The 15,824-nt window shown below is 48.7% G+C and overlaps 1 protein-coding gene across 4 annotated transcripts in view; it reads right to left on the bottom strand.

Annotated features, from left to right (window-relative positions):
• NOS1 (nitric oxide synthase 1) overlaps window positions 1–15,824 on the bottom strand; it is a gene marked incomplete at its 3' end in the record, with an annotated part of 178,291 nt that overhangs the window by 103,867 nt on the left and 58,600 nt on the right. For 2 of the 4 annotated variants that reach the window (XM_083417444.1, XM_083417447.1), the window contains exon 1: window positions 9,356–9,707. The exons of the other annotated variants lie outside the window; for them this stretch is intronic. Of the gene's footprint in view, window positions 1–9,355; window positions 9,708–15,824 lie in introns of those variants that run through there. 4 annotated transcript variants of the gene reach the window in all.

Below are 15,824 nucleotides of genomic sequence, written 5' to 3'. Positions count from 1 at the left end.
CGGTACAAATCAACCTATTATTATTATTATTATTATTACAGTGGTACTTCGGGTTAAGTACTTAATTCATTCCAGAGGCCCATTCTTAACCTGAAACTGTTCTTAACCTGAAGACACTTTAGCTAATGGGACCTCCTGCTGCTGCTGCGCCGCGGAAGCACAATTTCTGTTCTCATCCTGAAGCAAAGTTCTTAACCTGAAGCACTATTTCTGGGTTAGTGGAGTCTGTAACCTGAAGCGTATGTAACCTGAGGTACCACTGTATTATTAAATGTGTATGCCGTCCTATACCCGCAGGTTTCAGGGCAGTTCACAAGACATAAATCACAAAATAAAAACACAAAATACATCATCAAAATAAAAACAAAAGCAACCCAGTAACCCCTACCCCAGTATTATTGTGTCCATGACATTCTGCAGAATAGGCACAAGAAGAAGAGAGAAAACATCGATTTGAAGGGGTACGTAGTTAGACTTTCTGGGCTGCGGGAACTTGCTCTGTGAAAGCGTACTGACATAATGTCTGGAAGTCACCTCCAGGCTCAGAACCAGTAGAGTCACTGCTTCTTTACATTTGAGTGTGCCCCCAAGCATTTCTTAAGCTCTTAAATGTCTCAGGCAAAACCCAGCATGAGTGGCACAGGCAGATTTAGGGGACTGCAGCCGGTTCAGTCGAACTGGGCACAGAGCCCCAGAGGCACTGCAACTATTATTTAGAACAGAGCGCAGGAGGCAGAGGGCGTTGAATTTTGGCCGTCACACAGGGTGTTGCTGAAATTTAACACGCCAATGTCTGCCACTGGTCCAGGATAGGATCATGGTCTTGTACAGTAGAGTTTGAAGGGACCACAGCGGTCATCTAGTCCAACCCCCTGCCAAAGTGGGGCTTGAATCCATAACCCTGAGATTAAGAGTAGCATGTTCTACCAACTGAGTATAGAAATACCTTGTATGAAACAGGGCAACCAAACTGCAAACACTTGCTGCATGTGAAGGTGAGAGGGGACCCCAAGAACCATCTAGTCTTAACCCCTGCAATGCATTTTCCTGCTCCTCAAATAGTTAAAGGCAGCATTCTCTGCTAAAGTAGGGCTATTCTACCATAATAGCTGTGCATAGGTCCTTGTGAGTTACAACTCCTCCTCTTGCCACTATAGTTCAGGTACAGTGGTACCTTGGTTCTCAAACTTAATCCATTCCGGAAGTACCATTCCAAAACCAGAGTGTTCCAAAACCAAGGCGTGCTTTCCCAAAGAAAGTAATGCAAAACGAATTGATCTGTTCCAGACTTTTAAAAACAACCCCTGAAACAGAAACATGAATTTTACTATCTAACGAGACATTGCTCCATAAAATGAAAGCAATAATCAATGTGATGTGCTGTACTATAAAATAAATTAGACAATATTGTAGCTGATAAAAATTTAAATTATATTTTTTTCTTACTTGCACTGATGATAGTCATGGTTTGGATGGGGGGCTTTTATCCATTTCCATAGTCACACAATCAATCAATCAATCAGTAGCTGAACTGGGTTCCACACAGTCACAAAAACAAATTAACCGAAAAAGCCTCAAAAACAAAAATGCAAAATAAATAGCAAAAACAAAAGCACCACACTTTTGACTTCCAAAATGTTCAAAAACAAAAGCGCAGCTTCTGATTGGTGCAGGTGCCCTGGAAAAAAATAGCCGACAGCTGCATCGGACGTTCGGCTTCTGAAAAGAATTAGAAAACTTGAACACTTACTTCCAGGTTTTCAGCATTTGAGAACCAAGGCGTTTGAGTACCAAGGTGTTTGAGAACCAAGGTACCACTGTATAGAATTGAACTGCAGATTGTGGCTTGATCAAGTTAAGTTTACAAATGACCTTGGTTTTGAAGCCAGGTCTCTCCCCTAAGGGTCTTCCAGATGGTGGGGTTTTTTTGGGTAGGATTCAATTGCAATTTGGGAAATTTGGGTCTTACAATTCATTTGGTCCTCTTGTGCAGCAAACCCACTCCCCCCCCCCCCCCGTGAGAGGACTTTGGAGTAAAGAAAATGCACTGGAAAGTGTGGGGTAACTTCATCTAACATCCCCACAGCTAATCAGAGTGACCGCTCATTAAAGAGTCAGCGTCCTCTAATCTTGCGGTGAAATGAATCAGGTGGAACGTTCAGTAAACAGGTTGCCAGGTAGATCCAAGCTCAGCATTCTACCCTGAGGGCCAGAACAGGTCTGACACCAGAAATCTCCTGACAGTTGTCTCTTCCCTCCCACACTGAAAAGCAGCTGTGGGGAGGTGGATTTTTTAAATTAAAAAATTCAGAGCACTAGTACCTGGAGATGAGCCAAGCCCTTTACCCTGGTGCTTGTTTACTGGCTATCAGTCCCCTCCTGTAGCTTTGCATGAACCTCCTGGTGGAAAGCAAATGCAGACATGAAACAGATCTCTTCTTCCAGAGAATTCATAGGAGCTTTGAGCAGCAACTTGGATCCATAAAACTATATGGAACAATAAAGATTAGACCCTTTCCTGTCCCGGCTCCCAACACAGCATCGCTGTTCCGAGAGAAAAAACCACGCAGCTACTTTTAAAATGAGGAAGAAATTGCTATCAAGGCTCAGTTGCAAGATTCCCGCATCCCATCTGTTTTGATGCTCAGGGGCTCTTGAGTCTAGAAATGTTCTGGCTGGATAGCTAATATTTCAGCTAGCTTGCAAAATTGTTCTCTACTCCTATATCCCTACACTTTCCCTATATGGAATATTTAGGGAATTTCCCTTATACTTCACAAAGCTCTGAAACAAAAAACACATACCATTGGACCAGTCAATCTCGGACCCTCCATGACGCTGGGTTTTTTTTTGGGGGGGGGGGTGTATTCTGTGTCATGTCATTCAGGAAATAATAGTGCTTTATTGTTGATTTATACTAGACTGCCCAAACATCATTCTGTTTTATTAGCCATGCTCCCCCAATGTTACCACATTATTGCCATCTGGAGGGGCACTCTTGCAATATAGCACAAAATTTTAAAAATAAAAATAAAAATGGGACCAATAATAATAACAATCCCATTTGTGGTATAAACGTTGCGGGATTTCAGGAGATAGTTCTGGGATGTGCACAAATTGCAAACAAAGCTGCAGTTTCCCCCCCCAAAAAAAAACTTTTGCAAGCTCAAAGAGTGTTGAAAGCAGGATTACGTACACCCAGTTTGATACCATCATGAGAACAGATCATTGTGAATGTGCAATAGAAAGGATGCCTTGAAAGCATGGGTAGGCAAACTAAGGCCTGCAGGCCGGATCTGGCCCAATCACTTTCTAAATCCGGCCCGCGGATGGTCCGGGAATCAGTGTGTTTTTACATGAGTAGAATGTGCCCTTTTATTTAAAATGCATCTCTGGGTTCTTTGTGGGGCATAGGAATTCATTCATCCCCCCCCCAAAAAAATAGTCCGGCCCCCCACAAGGTCTGAAGGACAGTGGACCAGTCCCCTGCCGAAAAAGTCTGCTGACTTTCTCTCTTAGCTTGACCTACCTAACAGGTTTGTTGTGAGCATAAGGTATTTCAGGGGAGGGGTAGTTAGAGTGTTGGGTTAGGACCCCAGGAGTTCAAATTTCCACTCAGCCATGAAGCTCCCTGGGTGACCTTGGGCCACTCCCTGCCTAACTTGCCTCACAGGGTTGCTGTCAGAGTAAAATGGAAAGGGAGAACTGCGTTTGCCACTTTGAGCTCCTTGGAGGAAAAGGTGAGATATAAACACAACAAACAAACAAACAAACAAACAAACAAATGTGTGCGCTGTATTGAACGCCTTTGAGGAAAGGCAAAAGCTGCATCAGTACATAACAAATTAATATTTATTAAGGACTCACAATTTATTATTTTTTACTATTAATTTGAACTATGCATTAACTGATGGCATTTGTCCCCTATCTTTCCTCCAAGACAGGTGCCATGCAGCTGGTGTGCAGACTAGCGAGCTGGTGGTGAAGGAGACGCCACAGCAGTTGCCCTGTCTGTGTATCTGATGCAGGCTCTGCAGTTGTGCCGTCTGCCATAGGAGCTGCTTTGCTTCCGCTATGAACTGCATACATATTTGTAAAATAGCAATAGATATTAAGGTTTCCAGCACACTCTCATTCAAGAGAAGCCAAGCCTTGTGCAGCACTGCCTCTGGACTTCTTGCTGCTTGGCCAGGGTGGGGGGAGAGAGATGGGGAGCTTAACACAGTGAATGCAAACATCACATTTTCACTCGCTCATAAGATCATGAGAAACATGAGAAGCTGCTTTGTAGCGAGCCAGATCGTTGGTACAGTGGTACCTCAGGTTACATACGCTTCAGGTTACAGACTCTGCTAACCCAGAAATAGTGCTTCAGGTTAAGAACTTTGCTTCGGGATAAGAACAAAAATCGGGCTCCGGCGGTGCGGCGGCAGCAGGAGACCCCATTAACTAAAGTGGTGCTTCAGGTTAAGAACAGTTTCAGGTTAAGAACGGACCTCCGGAACGAATTCAGTACTTAACCCGAGGTACCACTGTACTTCCAGATCAGTATTGTCTACACCGACCGGCAGTGACTCTCCAAGATTGGAAATACCAAAGACTGAACCCAGGACTTTCTGCATGCAAAAAAGAGATGCTCTAACCACTCAGCTATGCCCCCTTGAAACTGAGCATTTCGCTCATCATTACATTTATATCCCACATTCCCTGCAGAGAGCTCAAGGGGGCATACATGGTTTTCTTCATCCCCATTTTATCCTCACAACAACCCTGTGAAGGAGGTTAGTTTGAAAGACTGTGGCTGGACCAAAAGCATCCAGTGAGCTTCACGGAGGTTTGGACCTTGGTCTCCCAAGTCCTAGTCCAGCACGCTAACTTATCTCCAGCCAAAATGGCTGTAACTGGTGCAGAGCCGTAGCTACAGGGAGCTAGACAGGTTTTTTGCCCCGGGTGAAGCTCCAGAGGGTTACCATTGAGGATCCCAGTCTCTCTCTTGGTGCATGGCAGAGTTCAAAACTGGGTCTTTGACCTGGGTGAAATAAAGCCTAGTTAAACTTAACCCCAATCATAGCATAGATTTGGGTCAGCACAAACCACACACCCACATGTCCAGGAGAGTGTTTTCTAACTCTCTCTCTCTCTCTCTCTCTCTCTCTCTCTCTCTCTCTCTAACACACACACAGAGAGAGAAAGAGAGAAGGGGGGAAGAGAAGTAATTAGGTGGATTTAAGGGCTCAGATTGTATTTTTTTAAAATTGCACCTACATTCTAGTTCCCAGTAGGATGTTTTCCATATCTCCTTCATCCACCACCTGAGAGACTATTCTTCACATTTTACAGACAGAAGGCAAATCTGAAATGTATCAGCGACATTTTACAATCCCCAAGTAATTAGGATTCGAACCCAGGACCGAAAACGGCACTGTTCTCCACAACATGATAGCTGGGATTTAGTGGGACAACAAGCAATCCACGTTTAAATGCCAGCCCCAGTCCCAGTATTCTCTCTCTAAACAGTCCTCTTCCCACCCTCCAAGCTACAAGACTGCAACCTAACAATACAACCAGTCTACTCCGAAGTAAGTCCCACAGAGTTCAACGGGTTCTTGCGTGTGCAGGCTTTGCTGTCAGTGAGAATTAATCTTCAGAAAAAGTACGCAGGATCTCGGCTCACTCAGCTTCGAGAGATGGGGGCGGGAGGAATACAAGTACTGTACATATAACACACAGGTAGGTAGTTGAGCGTCTTCGGGCAGAAACAGCTCCCGGGACGGCTGAAAGGATTTGGAAATATTAATCGCCGGAAGTAGCTTGTGAACAGTACAGAACGTCCCAGGAAGTCGGATTTCTTTTGATGGAATGCACGATTAAAGGAAACCTGTAAATATGCCTCAATAACTCTTGGCATAAGTATACCGACTCAGAAGTAAGCCCATTGATTAGCGGGAAACATGAAGAAACAAACCAGATGCACACACATAACTTCCTTGCTAGCTAGCTACGGCAACAAGCAACAGAAAAGTAGGATCTCTTGGAAAGGGGCGCCGTAAATCCCCGAGCGCAGCGCAGCTGCGTCTCTGAACCACATTAGCGCGGGGAGCTGTCCGAGGTGCTGATCTCGTCCCGAGGTGCTGAATACGCCTCGGTACCGACCCCCTTTTTAACCGAAGAGGAACAATGAGACTTTATTACCGGATGCCTTCCTAGAACTAAGAGACACGTAGTTCTTTCAAGGCTCCTTGCCGCCCAGATTTAATCGCTTCCCTCTTCCCACTTTCTGAGTTTAGGCTCCCTCCAGCAAGGGCTGCCTGCCTCGCCCTGGGCAACCCCGAGAGCGCGCTGGCTTAAGTGGCAGGAAGGCGCCCTGGCGGAGGGCGGTCCGCGCCGTCGGAGCCAGGAGCGAGAGACCGCGAGGACTCTGGCCGAACGGGGTCAGCGCGGGAGGGGAGCGGAGGAAAAGGACCCGTGACAATATCAGCAAAAGAGAACAAGGGGCTGGATTTCTCCGAACGCCGTCTCTCAAAACTCACGCTCCCCCACCCTTATTTTAAACAAATTTTGGGTTTAGGATTAAGTCCTAAAAATAACATCTTCTGTCAGCATTCGCCAAACACTACCCTCCCCTTCACACGTTACGATTGGGAGCGATTGCCTGCCATTCACACGCCACCTTACTAGGTATGGCGAATAAAACTGACAGCAAACGATTCTTGCCGGACATGGAAAGCCGACCCCCCCCCCTCCCAAAAAACCCCCTCTCAGCTACAGTGTGACAGCAGAATGCTGCTGCTCCCCGGTCCAAATCGCGCCACGGAACGATTATTTTATTGGTGCGCTTGCAGCCTCAGTTAACCGTCTGAGAAATGGGAAGACGGGAAACTCACGCGGTGAAATGTCGCTGGAAGCAATCTGGAGCTGCTAGAGTCCCCGGAATAAACCAAACAAAACAAACAAAACTCCGAACCTGTCTTATTTATTCACGTTTTCCCTTCGTTTGTCTCCCATCTCTCCTGTACCAGATGGAAAGGTTAATTTATGGAGTCTAATTCGGGCTGGTTGATGAAACAGCTTTTATTCCCCCCCCCCCCACGTGAAAGGGGGAAGCATCTGCGCAGAAACTGCGAAGATGGAGCCCCGATTTTGGGAAGTGGGGAGCGAGCAGTAGACTGGATCGAACCGAGCCCAGCCCCCCCCCCCCCCGCAAATTGCGAATTTTCCCAGTTACCCTACTCAGGAAAGCAGACCATAAAGAGTCTGGAGAAGAAAAAGGCGCGCGGGGGGCGGGGCGGGGGATATTCTTCTGAGCTCCGAAACCTATTTCAACCCGTTTCACTTCAAAGCACATGACTTTCCCGGTTCGACAGTGCCTTTGGGCGTGTGCCTTTCCCTCAGCAAAGTAGAGTTGATTAAATGGGTTAGAGTCGTAGCTCAGGGGCAAAGCGCCTGCTTTTCACGCAAAAGGTCCCTGGTTCGATCCGCGGAGCCTGCCTGCAACGCTGGAGAGCAGCTGCCGGTCCGTGTAGGCAATCCTGAGCGAGATGGACCACTGTTTCAGTATTAAGTATTCTATGCTATCCTATGTAAATACGGATTTAGCCTCGGTTTGCTCAGGCTTTGAAGCTAAAGGTTAAGGGGGGCGGGGCAGAGAGACGTGTAGACCCGTTTGCTTAGAAGTAGGTCCCCAGTGTTTCCCCATGGGGTCCCAAGGAAGAGCGGCGCCACCCGATTGGATTTCCTAAACTCCCGCCCTGAGCGCTGGAGTTCCGCGTAACCCAAATTAAACCCGGTTGCTTACACTCTGTCCAGGAGCACGCACAATCCCCGCTTGACGGCTGGGTCTCTTCCAAGGCTTGGCTCCGCTGGCAAAGCCGGCTTGCTGGACGCCTCTTGGCAGGGAAAGAAGCGGACGGACGAGTTTTAAGAGGCTCTCCGTCGCTCCAGAAGAAGGCAGGGCGAAGATTTCAAGGGGTGGGGTTTTCCAGAGAAGCAGATTCCGGCGACGCTTCTAAGGGAAACTTCCCAAGGTCTGTTTGACTGTGGAACAGACTGACACAGGACAGAAGGGAGGAGGGGGTGGGAGAGCCTCCTTCCCTGCTGTATTGCAGATCCCGCACTGGAGAGGAGGCTCTTTGGTGACTTCAGAAGTCCAACTCTATGCTCAGTCAGTAGAGCATGAGACTCCATCTCAGAGTCGTGAGTTTGAGCCCCACATTGGACAAAATATTGCAGGCGGTTGGACTAGATGATCCTCGCGGTCCCTTCCAACTTTGCTTCTATGAGTCTAGGACAGGCTCTCTCTCCCCCCCCCCCCCCTTTGTTCTCCCCGGCCCCGTATATTGAGACAAGGGGCTTGGATCAGAGATCGCCCGGGAAGAGGGATGGGGGAAGTCTGGGAGAAATCATGGCAGGTCCCGAAGATCTGGAATCTCAGTTTTGCGGGTGTATGGGGGAATGTGGGGGTGCTCTAAGGCAAGACTCTCTGGCCCCCACGTCTGTTAAGAACAGCAGAACTAAACCACCGGTGAGTGACCCAGCCCCGGTCAGGGGGCGAGGGGAACCCCGCCTAACTGCTCCAATGCTTGCCCCGAGTTGGCGGACACCCCGAAGGCGTCTGTGCTTCGACGGCTGGCTCGATGGGCAAAGGAGACGGGGCCACTTACATCCTCCTACACACACACATACACACACGTCCCAAACCGACGCTTGAGGTCAGATTCTCCCGCAACCTTGAAGGCTTCGAGCCCTTCTCTCCGGCTTCAGGAGTTATCAACTCAACCCCCCCCCCCATTCCAGCTTTTCCCTGCAGCGGGGAGGGGCTCATTTTGCTGGGTTTCGTCTTAGTTTCTTTTCACGTCGGGTCTCCCCCGCCTACGAACTGCTCAGAGGGCAAGGAAGAGGTTCGCCCTCCTCAAAAAGACGATAGAACCCCACCAAGTTAATCCAAACTAAAGGCTGATCCCCCGAACCTATAAAAACAAAACAAAGTGGGGAGGGCTCATCCTCACAGCATGGCAAGCCGGGACTCAGGAGTGCCTCTGGGCATGTGCGGAGAGCCCTCGGCAACATCGCACCAGACCTGGGGGACAAGGAGAAATGTTGCCGAGTTAGGGCTTGGAGGAGAGGAGTAGAGGCAGCATGGCAAGTCAGGAATGCCTCTGAGCATGTGCAGAGAGCCACCTCGAACCGAATATTGGGGGCTAGGACAGTATTGCCAAGTTTGCGCATTCGGAGACAGAGACAGAGAGAGAGAGAGAGAGAGAGAGAGAGAGACTAAAGAGAGACTAAAGATAGCTTGAGCCCCGGTTCCTATTTTCTTTGACATGTGATGCATTCAGCGGAAGGAGGGTGCGCTCACCTGGTGGCCGGAGGTGGGTGGCCGGGACCGTCGAGTCCTCGCGGAGCTGTCGGCTCGGCCGGCGCCTCCTCCGCCTGCCTCGCCCGTCGATCCGGCCGTCCTTTTCCTCCTTCTCCGCCCCTTCCCGGTTGCTGATGTTCCCGCGCCGCCGCCTCCTCGGCTTCCCTCCCGGGGAAAGAAGGAAGGGAGGGAGGAAGGGGCGAGGGGGCAGCCCGACCGGCCGGTGGGCTCGCCCTGCCACGCTGCGCCTCCGCTCGGCTTGCTGGGTCCCCTTTATGCGCTCTGCACGGCCCCCGAGTCGAGCGGGACGGCCAACCACGGGGGCGCAGCCAGCGACGAGGCGGCCTCGCCAGCCACCTCGTCAGAAAAGCTTTTATATAAGCGCGTCAGCTCCACGCCCCGCCGGGGGAGCCCGAATCAAACTCCTTCTCCCGGGAAGAGGGAGCGCATCGCCCGCCCGCCCCCTTCCCCGCCCCGCAAAAAATAAAACCCCGGGACCTGTTTCATGGCTTCTGCAACTCCGCAGGGCGAGGCTGCAAAACCTAGGCGCGCTCTCCTCCGAACAAGCCCCGGATTCAATGCTAGCTCTAGTCGGCGTAGACCCATTGAAACGGGCAAACCCGACTACCCGAGGTCCATTGATTTCAATGGCTAGACTCGGAGCAGGTCTGTACCTCGGATACCTCCGCAATTGCGCGCTTATACTAGGGAGTAAGCTCCACTGAACATAGCGGGACTTGCCCCCGAGTAAACCTGCTTGGAGTCACTGGGTTTTTTTGTTCCTCTCCCCCCCCCCCCACCAGACGAAATAAAGGCACCGAGGATTTTATTATGCGAGGCTGAAATCTTGTGCACACTTACAGCGAATGCATTGGGACTCACTCCGGAGTGAAACTAGATAAGCTAGATAAGGTGAACACAGGGCCTGTGTATTGGTTGGGACGGCTTATTATGCGTGTTTACTGGGAAATAAATCCCACCGCATTCAATAGGACTTATTCCCACGGAAGTCTGCCCTGAATAGGGACAGTTTAGGCACCATTTAGACGGGATTAAAGCTGAAGTCCAAAGGGATTTGTGTGCGTGGGGAGGGAGGTTAACCCTCCACTGAATGCGGTGGCGTTGACGTCTGAGTAAACGTGCACAGTATCCAGCTGCAAAACCAAGGGATGAATTTCTCTTTACCATCAGCCGTGCAAATGAGAAGCCCCCAAAATGGGGGGAAAGGGAGTCCTACTGGATCAGGCCAGTGCCCCATTTAGTTCAGCATCCTTTTCTCCCAGTAGCCAAACAAGATGCCTATGCAAAGCCTGCAAGCTGGACCTGAGCCCAACAGAAATTCTCTCCTGTGGTTTCCAGCAACTGGTGTTTCAAAGCATTACAACCTCCGATAGTGGAGGTAGAACACAGCCACCAGGGATAGGAGCCATTAAAAGTCTGTTTGCTTGTGTGTGTGTGATCACAATGTACTAAAAAGGAGATGTCAAGGATTCATAGAATCATAGAGTTGGAAGAGACCACAAGGGCCATCGAGTCCAACCCCCTGCCAAGCAGGAAAATTCTGTGGTGGCGATACTGAAAGTTGAATCCCTGGGCTCAACTCTACCAAGGTGATGTCCCATTGAGCTCCCTTGCAACTCTACAGTTCTTATGACGTAACAAGATGCTTGTGTGTAGTATGTTTCTCTGTCTGTCTTTATCTGTTTACTGCATTTATATCCCACCTTTTCCTCAAAGGAGCTACAGGTGGAATACATTTAAAAAGGTAAAGGACCCCAGGACAGTTAAGTCCAGTCAAAGGCAACAAAGGCTCATCTCACTTTCAGGCCGAGGGGGCCGGCGTTTGTCCACAGTTAGCTTTCCGGGTCATGTGGCCAGCAGGACTAAACCACTTCTGGTGCAATGGGACATCGTGACGAACACCAGAGCGCATGGAAACGCCATTTATCTTCCCACTACAACGGTTCCTATTTATCTACTTGCACTGGCGTGTTTTCAAACTGCTAGGTTGGCAGGAGCTGGGACAGAGCAACAGGAGCTCACCCCGTTGCGGGGAGTCGAACCGCTGACCTTCTAATTGGCAAGCCCAAGAGGCTCAGTGGTTTAGACTACAGTGCCACCCGCATCCCTGGTTCTCCCATCCCTCAGTTTATCTCCAGAACAACCCTGCAAGGTAGGTTAGGCTGAGAGACAGTGACTGACCCAAGGACATCAGATCTGAATGCCAGCCTACACACACACGCGCACACACACACACACACACACACACAAACACTGTCTATATTTGTGGACATGATTTGGGCATGCAGCTGGGGAAAAGACAACTCTGCCCAAACACGTCATTTTTTTAAAAAACCATTTAAAAATAACAGTCCAGAGCTACTGAAAGATTTCTTCAAAAGGAAAAGAAACCTTAACAAAGAAAAATAAAAACTGCATCAAAAGGAAACTGTCAATAAAAAGATGATAAAATGGTGCCAGCTGGAACTACCAGAAAGACTTCCCTCAATAAAACAATTATTCAGTTTTTAAAAACTGGGCCTTCATTTCACCAATCTGGGGCCTGGTTTGCAGGACACAGTGAGCCCACACTGCAATTAACTGGGAGTGTGTAAAGGTTTGTTCTTGTGTATAGCTCACGGTTAGCTATCTTGGGTTCAGACCACATACCAACATGCCTAGGCTTAGCACAGAAGGATGTTATGGGAGTAAAAAAGGACAACAGAGGAACAAAGTAGTTGCAAGGTCCACACTGGGAGCCCACACATTTGTGCAGCCCCGGAAAGCCATTATTTGGCCCACAGTGCCCCCATCTGCACTATACTTTTAAAGCAGTATTATGCCACTTTAACCAGGCGTGGCTTCCCCACAGAATCCTTAGGAACTGTAGTTAGTGCTGAGAGTTGCTTTGTTGTTGTTTAGTCATTTAGTTGTGTCCGACTCTTCATGACCCCATGGTCCAGAGCACGCCAGGCACTCCTGTCTTCCACTGCCTCCCACAGTTTGGTCAAACTCATGCTGGTAGCTTCGAGAACACTGTCCAACCATCTTGTCCTCTGTCGTCCCCTTCTCCCTGTGCCCTCCATCTTTCCCAACATCAGGGTCTTTTCCAGGGAGTCTTCTCTTCTCATGAGGTGGCCAAAGTATTGGAGCCTCAGCTTCACGATCTGTCCTTCCAGTGAGCACTCAGGGCTGATTTCCTTCAGAATGGAGAGGTTTGATCTTCTTGCAGTCCATGGGACTCTCAAGAGTCTCTTCCAGCACCATAGTTCAAAAGCATCAATTCTTCGGCGATCAGCCTTCTTTATGGTCCAGCTCTCACTTCCATACATCACTACTGGGAGAGTTGCTTGGAAGACCCCTATTCCCTTCATAGAGCTAAAACATCAGAATTCCCTTGGAAGAGGATGTTCAGATCACTCTGGGAACTGTAGCTTTGAGAAGGGGAAAGGGCTCTCCTAATAACTCTCACCAGCACTCTTAACAATCCACCGCTCCCAGGAAGAGTTTCCTCAGAGGAATACTGGGAAGTGAAGTTTGCTAAGGGTTTTGGGAACTACAGCTATTTGAAAGGAAAAAACAACAGCTCCCACGGTTCTTTGGGAGTAGCCATGTACTTTAAAAGTATGGTGCAGATGTGAAGTGCTGAGAAGTACTGTAGGGTAGGGTAGCGGGGGCAGACACCAGACTTTAAAAAAAATCTCTTTTGGGTTTCCCCCTTTTTTTACTAGAACCCCAAGATCTACTAATGAGAGCCAATTACAAAAGACATAACAGTCAAAACTAAAGGAGAGGGCGCCAACTGAGCTCAGAAATGTTTTACACACAAGCCTGGTTACAGGTAGGTAGCCGTGTTGGTCTGCTGTAGTCGGAACAAGATAAAAAAAAAAAATTCCTTCCAGTAGCACCTTAGAGACCAACTAAGTTTGTTATTGGTATGAGCTTTAGTGTGCATGCACACTTCTGAAGAATCTGAAGAATTCTGATTCTGAATTCTGAAGAAGTGTGCATGCACACGAGAGCTCATACCAATAACAAACTTAGTTGGTCTCTAAGGTGCTACTGGAAGGAATTTTTTTATTTTGTTTCGACACAAGCCTGGTTAGCTTTCTTCATTTGGGTGTTGCTGCTGTTATACAATTAGGTGCCAGAAATGCTCCTCTGCCTGCTCTTCAATATTGGAACGGTCTCCCTTGGAAGGCAGTGGACTCTCCTTCCCTGGGGGGTTTTAAGCAGTGGTTAGATGGCCATCTGTCAGGGATTCTGGGATTCTTCAGCTGTGATTCCTGCATATCACAGAGGCTTTGAACTAGATAACCCTCAGGGTATAGGAGTAAATTCCTAGGAACCAAGGTCCCTTTGCCCCCCAATAAAATATTTAAGGAGGCCAGGCCCATCCCAAAGTTGATGGGAATTGCCATTCGAATGGTGTGTGTGTGCACTGCGTCTTGTGATTAGTTATGCAGGGCAGGGCTTTCCTGGGCCGCCCAATATTTTATTCATTGGCACCACTGCTGCAAATTGCCCAGAGATTTATTAGGAGGTAGGAATCGTAGAACTGTAGAGCTGCAAGGCCCCTGAGGAACATCTAGTCCAATCGCCTGCAATGCAGGAATATGCAGCTGTCCCGTACGGGGATTGATCCTGCAACCTTGGTGTTATCAACACCATGCTCTAACCAACTGAGCTATGCATAAGCAAGCTGCCTTAGAAGGTAAAGGGATCCCTGACCATTAGGTCCAGTCATGGCCGACTTTGGGGTTGCGGCGCTCATCTCGCTTTATTGGCCGAGGGAGCTGGCGTGGTACCTATTTATCTACTTGCACTTTGATGTGCTTTTGAACTGCTAGGTTGGCAGGAGCTGGGACCGAGCAATGGGAGCTCACCCTATTGTGGGGATTCAAACCGCCGACCTTCTGATCAACAAGTCCTAGGCTCTGTGGTTTAACCCACAGCACAACCCGCACCCCAAGCTGCCTTATACTGAGTCAAGCTATTGACCCATCTAGCTTAGCAACGACTATGGGAAAGAATAGTCAATGTGGCTCATTCCAGATGTTGGACAAAAACACCCACTGGCTCCAGCTAGCATAGGGATGATGGGAGTTGTAGGCCAACAACATATAGAAGGGGTCACTTAGTGGGGAACACTTAGTGGAAGTGGATCTCCAGGGTTTCAGATGGTGGAGATTCCAAATCCTACCTGGAGACGCTGGTGGTTAAACCTGGGACCTTCTGCATGCAAAGCAGATGCTCTGCCAGTGAGCTATGGCCCTTCCCCTAAAAGAAAACTTAAGATTATAGTCCTCATGATTCTAAATAAAGAGCTGAACATGTATAGGAACATAGGAGGTTGTCATATATGAATCAGAACATTGGGCCATCCAGAAGCAGCATTGTCTACACAGGCTGGCAGTGGCCTTCCAGGATATCAATTGGGTGACATTCCCAGCCCTACCTGGAGATGTTGGAGACCTTCTCTATACAAAGGAGATATTCTATCACTGAGCTATGGCACTTCCCCAATCTACTTTCTTCCTTGTCCTCGAGGACTTAGGGGCCAGTTGTTTGTTCGATGTCATTTATTTGAAATCTGCCTTTGAGATTTGTGAATCTTTCAAATCCTAGCTCAGCCTCTTAGCCACTGTGCCAGGGGGGAAAAAAGGGTTTGGTGGATAGGCTCCAATTAAAACAAAGATTAAACAAAACATCCTGCTAAATTTGAACTGATCGGAAAAGTAACAGTGGCGGATGTGGCAAAGTTTGCTACGCATGACAGCGAACTCTTCAACCCAAAGTGTTATGGCACATCTCACAATGTTGCTGGATGAAAAAATCCTGTAGGGATTGCACAATTTATAGAATCATAGCATTGGAAGGGACCCCGTGGGTCATCTGGTTCAACCCCCTGCAATGCAGAAATCTCAGCTAAAGCATCCATGGCAGATGGCCATCCAGCCTCCGCTTAGAAACCTCCAAGAAAGGAGAGCCCTCCAACAGTCAAACAGCTCTTACTGTCAGAAAGTCTTTCCTGACCTTTAGTTGGAATCTCCTTTCTTGTAACTTGAATTGTTCTGTTCTTCCCAGAAAGTTGGATTCTTTTGAGATTCCAGGGGGGGGGGGAGTAAGGTAAAGGTAAAGGGACCCCTGACCATTAGGTCCAGTCGTGACCGACTCTGGGGTTGGGGTGCTCATCTCGCTTTATTGGCCAAGGTAGCCGGCGTACAGCTTCTGGGTCATGCAGCCAGCATGACTAAGCTGCTTCTGGCGAACCAGAGCAGCGCACGGAAACACCGTTTACCTTCCCACCAGAGCAGTACCTATTTATCTACTTGCACTTTGACATGCTTTCGAACTGCTAGGTTGGCAGGAGCAGGGACCAAGCAACGGGAGCTCACCCTGTTGCGGGGATTCGAACCGCCGACCTTCTGATCGGCAAGTCCTAGGCTCTGTGGTTTAACCCACAACG

Source organism: Podarcis tiliguerta (assembly GCF_965153285.1).
Source record: "Podarcis tiliguerta genome assembly, chromosome: 16".
In the NCBI taxonomy this organism is placed as follows: Eukaryota; Metazoa; Chordata; class Lepidosauria; order Squamata; family Lacertidae; genus Podarcis; species Podarcis tiliguerta.
Note: the sequence above shows the minus strand (reverse complement) of the source record. Positions and strands in the feature narration are given on the sequence as shown.